This window comes from Scleropages formosus, chromosome 8 (genome assembly GCF_900964775.1).
Source record: "Scleropages formosus chromosome 8, fSclFor1.1, whole genome shotgun sequence".
Lineage (NCBI taxonomy): Eukaryota > Metazoa > Chordata > Actinopteri > Osteoglossiformes > Osteoglossidae > Scleropages > Scleropages formosus.
In genome coordinates, this window is record NC_041813.1 from 18,892,969 (window position 1) to 18,898,968 (window position 6,000).

Below are 6,000 nucleotides of genomic sequence, written 5' to 3' on the forward strand. Positions count from 1 at the left end.
TTCCCCGTGACCCTGTATGGGACAAGCGGTTCTGAAGGTGGTGGTGGTGGTGGTGGTGGATTTGTAAATATTTATATTTTGGGGTTTGTGGTATTGGACAGTCTTGTGGTTCTTCTACTGAGCCCCACCCGACAGAATCTTTCTCCACTTCCAACTCTCAGATGCCATTGCAGAGTCCTTTTATTCACACACACACACACACACACACACCACTGTTTTTTAATAATCACTATGTCTGGCTGGTATGTAACTCCTCCATCTACCCATCCGCTTTGCTCCAGGTTGCAGTCCCCTGTCCGTGGTTCTGAATAATCTGTTCAGTTTGTATCTCCGCTCTATCTCACCACCACACTTTTATCGCTGCAGATTTTCATTTCTAAAGAGTACAGACTCTTCAGAAAACTTCATGCGTTCTGGAATCACAATAATAAACCGTGAAGTGTGAAAAACTTGTTTTTGTAGCAGTGTTTTTGAAACAGGTTTTGCGAGACACTTTCCTCTTATGTTAACAGGTGGAAGTGGATGGCTTTAACGAGATCACTTAAGTTAAACATTAATTTAGAATAAGAGCCACATTCTTGAAACAGGGGGTCGGAGCGTGTGTGTAAATAAAACTCCGACCTGCATTTCGCATTTTTCATTTCAGCAGAGGAAAGACTAAATATTCCAAACACAAAGTTTAAAAAAATCATTACCAGAAAACATGATTCAATACAAAAAAGTTTCTAAATTCTAATCAAGAGATGTTTTTCTTAAAGCCAAATTGCTGTAAGCTGCAAGGTCACGGGACCTAATTTAATTCCCAAGCATGGGGCGTCTATTGCTATGAGCTGTAGAATGAAGTTTTACCATTGCACGCTGTAGTCATTTTGCTGAAACTCACAGACAACTCTCTACAGCTTTAAGAAGGTCCCTTGGTAGCTCAGTTACACTAGTATACAATGTGTATGGTTACTACTCTGGTGTCTCAGGCTGTGGCATTGGGATTCCAAATGGCATCACTTTGAAATGACGGTGGCACTGCTTTCCAGAGCTTGGTGCAAGATTTGTGTGCTGGACAAACGCCTGGTTGTGTTCTGGCTCCCGTGAGAACAGTACGTTAAGCATTTTTTTGCAGATGTGGGCTCAACCACGATGTCCAAACACCTCAGAGTTTCATGAATTTGTCTCCCACTGCGACACTGTAAGACTCTCATGAAGATTCTTTCACAACAACCCCTAAGTATTCAGGCTGTATTTTGAGTTGTCAGGGGCAACGGGTCATTGGGAGCCTTTGATGGGTACTTGAGGTTCACCGAAAGGATTGCTCAATTGAGACATTACCACGGTAACTGGGAGCTTTGAAAAAAACTCTCTCTTTTGACACTTCACAGGAAATTTGTGAAATTGTATGGAGAAGATGCTTTTGGAACAATAAAGAAGCTAAAAATTGACTGAAGGAAATAGATTTGAAACGGTCGTCATTCAAGATTTAAGCGCCTTAAATCACAAAACTGCCTCTTTGGACCATTTTTAAAACTCCTTTGTTTTGTCTTTTCACTGAAGCTCTGTTTTAATCACTGAACTCCATCCCTTCAGTCACAGATTACATTTCTAACATGCAAAAAATACTTTACATGACCTGGTAGCATATGCACCCTGCAAGTATAACCAATTCTTCAATCAGGTTACTTTTAATCAACTCTGACTCCTTGTGCCAAGGGGGCACGGGGGCACGGGGGGTTGGACCGGGTCCTGCTCTCTGGTGGGTCTGGGGTTCAAGTCCTGCTTTGGGTGCCTTGTGATGGGCTGGCGCCCTGTCCTGGGTGTGTCCACTCCCCCTCAGGCCTTACGCCCTGTGTTGCCGGGTTAGGCTCCGGCTCTCCGCGACCCTGTATGGGACAAGCAGTTCAGATGGTGTGTGACTCTTTGTGTTACAAACAGAGAAGTTATGGATTTTTCACTATATTTATTTTTGATAGCATCTTCTTAATTGAATTCTTAAGTCTGTTTAGTCAAAAGTTTAAGTTTGTTGTTTGCAAATGCAACTTCTATTCATGTAACCAGCAAATAGATAGCAGTAAAGCACACCCAAACAGAATGAGAGTGCGTGACACCTTTAATTCAGCTCGGTTCCGTGACACTTACAGCTTGCATTACATGTTTATGTGATGAATCAGCCAACAGTCAGCGCTGAGCTGGAATTTGTGGAAACAGCATATTTTTATTTTCTTTTCACTTTAATTCCATTTTAATGTTAATGCAACCAGGGGTTAATACAAATATTCACTCATTGTGATTTGAGGGCAATAGTGACTTAGAAGTTACAAACAAAGCAAATTACAAATAGACCATTGCACTTTTGTCTGCAAGCAGCTAATGTACATTTACATTAACATTGCACGTATTCATTTAGCAGACTTTTTTCTCCAAAGCGACATACATCTCAAAGAAAATAAAAACTGCCATTTCATTATCAGAAAAAGATACATAGATGCAAATGCGTGATTCTAAAGTATAGTTAGTTTGTTATGTTTGTTCTGAACTGTGCTAAAAAAGAAGTGTAAATCAGTCACCAGTGAGGCATGAAATAAAGCAATAAAGTGCTAAAAAATAATAATAATAATAATAATACTAACCGTCATTTATCCAGAGCTAAAAATTTCTCATCCGGAAAAGGCAAGAGAACCCTTGAGAAAAATAATGTAATCTAATTTTTGTAACCGCTGAGACATTTGTAGGAATTATTGCATATGGAAAACTTATTTGCATAATCCATATTTAAGTTGCCCAATATGAAATCCTTAATTGAGTGAATGTGGCACACAATTTAGCATCAAGTGCAGCATTAATAATTTGAGCAAAGATTTATTGCTAAATTTTGTGATTTAAACAACAGTAAGAGGCGGTATAGGAGGTGCGGTAGCGTGGCAGGTTTGACCGGTGCTTTGCTGTGTGACGGGTCTGGGGGTCGAGTCCTGCTTGGGGTGTGCAGCGGCCTTGTCTTTCTCCCTGTGTTTGCCTCCCCCACCACGCAGAGGAAGTACCTGGCATCCCACCTCTGTTACTCTCTTGTCTTGGAAGCCACGTGAGTAGTCGCTGTGGGTTGGCTCCGACTCAGCACCTTGCATGCATTCAATAGGTGGTATAATTCAAAGTCTATAAAGTTTGTCCTCGATTTGCAATGTGTTTTAGAAATCTTAGGAATTTCAGAAAATTTTAGGTATTTGTCAGTAAGTTTCTAAAGAATTTTTTTTAGAAATTTTTTTTTAAAGTCATATTCACTTTCACAAATGTCCTTTTTAAGACAACAGCTGTGTTTCTCTTTCTCTTCCCTGAGAGATGACGGATTTAGCTTTAAATTTTTGGTCACGGCGAAGACAAAAAGCCACAGCTCCCAGAATGCATCGTGGACCTGCCCTAGACGGGAGATGCAGCGCTGAGACAAACAGCCATTTTTCTGCTGTCCAGTGCATCACCTTTCAGTGATGCGGAAACCAGACCGCAGAAGAAAAACTTGTCGAAGGTCACCTTGAGGTAAGAAGAATGATGTACGTTGTTTTGAGGAAGCACAGTAAAAGCAGGAAATTATTACAGTTTAATTCCAATACTCTTAATTAGTCAGAGTGAGATCCACTTTTCCTCTTCTGTTTCTGTGTCTTTTCTCTCCTTTGCAAGTTGCCTCATCCTGTGAGTTGTTTACTTTATATTGGGTGTTTATCATCCTGGAATTTTTCACAAAAAGTCCATCATGTTTCATTTCTCTCATTGTGAACAACAATTACACGGATGCATGCAGCTGAAAAGAACCTTTATAAAAAAACCTTTATATTGTAAAAGGCAGACAACACAAATTGGTTTGTGAAATACTAGTGGGACTTATGCTAATGTATTACACATTTAAATTTTATCCGTGTGGTTATTTTATCACATAGAGTTATTTATTAAATCTCAGTATGTAATTAGAGGTGTGAGTAAACAGGCAGTTGGGATAAGCCAATTGCTGCTCCAATTAACCAATCAACCAATCAGCCGACCAATTAAAGGGATCTTTGACTGCTGAGCTCGGAATTCAGTTTAAAGAATAAATCATTCTAAGTAGCTCAGTATGCCAAAGAAACACAGTCGACAGCGTTGGACAAAGGCACAAGCTAAATAATATATTTTTCTGTTGAAGTGTATTTCCACATTTTCTAATTTCTTGAAGTTCCGGTTCTTCACTAATTAACTGCTGCGGTACTAATTCAGCAATGCCACCATCCTTGGGTTTGAGATGTACCTGATGTCTCCGATTTGAGAGGGATATGTCTGCCAGATCTTGCTCATGCGGTGGTGTTAGTAAAGGCAAGGGATACACAGACCCCCAAAAGTTTGCTATGGACGCCTAAAAAGAGCCACGCAACTTGTCTGCAGCAACAACGGTGACACAGCTCACTTTTTCACAAGAGGAGGTGCTGGCACTGACTGCAGAATGGAATGGAGTTTAGGAGTCTCTCTATCCGGCCCCCTCAGCAGCAAGCCACATTAGTACAATGTACAGTATTATACAATAGTCGGTTGCCACGGAAACCACCGCGTTTGCTTTTTGTCTCCGCACTTCAGCGGTCTGTTGCAGTTGAGCGAAGGCCAGCCTGTTTCTTGAGCCCTTACCTTTAAATGTGTCTTTTGTGCTTCTGTTTCTGAAGCTAAAAATATGTTGGCAGCATAATATTTACTGCTCGTGTTTATCTGGCGTGTGACTCAGTCCATCGCTTTCGGCCCACCGAGGAGCCACTGTCTGCCACTTTGGTTCGGTTTCTGTTTGTGCACAGAAAGTGTACAACGTCCCCGCAGCAGGTCACACGTGACACCATGGTTTCCCTCGTGGTCTTTAACTTCTGTCTTGTACATTGTCTTATATTCGGTGAGGAACTTGACGAACTCAGTAATTCGAGTTGGAAAGTCAAGAGGCGTCATAAATTGTACGGATTGTTTTTCTGTTGCAAGCAACGTTATTATAATAAGAATCTGAACCGTTTTACATCATGATGGCACGTAAGCCACGTTTGCAAGCCTGCGGTTGCCGTGAAACACACGCATCATCAGCATCTTCAGCGACTAATCACTCGCCACTTTAGTGTGTTGCAAGAGAGCCTTGTCACCCGTAAATTTGTAAAATAGATTATATAAATGCATTTATATATATATATATGTATATACACACACATATAAACATAAATATGTATGTTTGTATATAAAATCTTTTAGAAAGCTTGCTTTTATCTGGAATTTTGATTAAAAAGGTTTGAAAGCACCATCTGCCACCTGAGAAATCTCTCCCGTTTGTGTTTGAAGTTGGCTCTGAGGAGCTTGAGAAACTTACTTTTATTTGCAATTAGATGTCATGGGACTGTTTTTTCTACCCGTGTTTTAAAGTTGCTAGGAGATATTTCACATCATCCCTGGGGATATTTTTCTGTCTTTTAAATCTGAGTTTAAACTGCTCAGTACGGGCACCGTGAAAGTCCCCATGAGTTGTTTTAATGTCCCTTAAAACGCCACATGGAGAAAGTGCACTGGAAGCACATTACAAGGTGAAAGCGACGGCCCCGTTACTGTTTGTCTCATGATGTTGAAAACGTGCGCATTTTTAATTAACTGATAGCAAGGTGTGAAGATGGAGGAGGTTCCCCAAGAGGCGAGACTCTGCAGCATCCGTGTTCCACGAGGAGTGGAACGACAGTGGAAAATGTCACGTTCAGAACAAAGGGCTGAGAAAGCAAAGCAGCCTGTTAATTAAATTAAAACTTTATCTCATCACATTTACATGCATTTAAATAAGAGGGTGGAGCTGAGGGCTTCTAATGAAGTAGTAGATGAACATGAATAACACATAGTTGCCTGCATGCTTTGCTGACTGATGGTCCAGTGGGCGGATTTTCTTCAACATCATCTTTCTTCAGCTCAAAACATGTATGAGATGCGTTCAAGCGCCCCGGGAGGGGTCACGTAACACAATTGCGCACACAGCTTGTTTTTGCC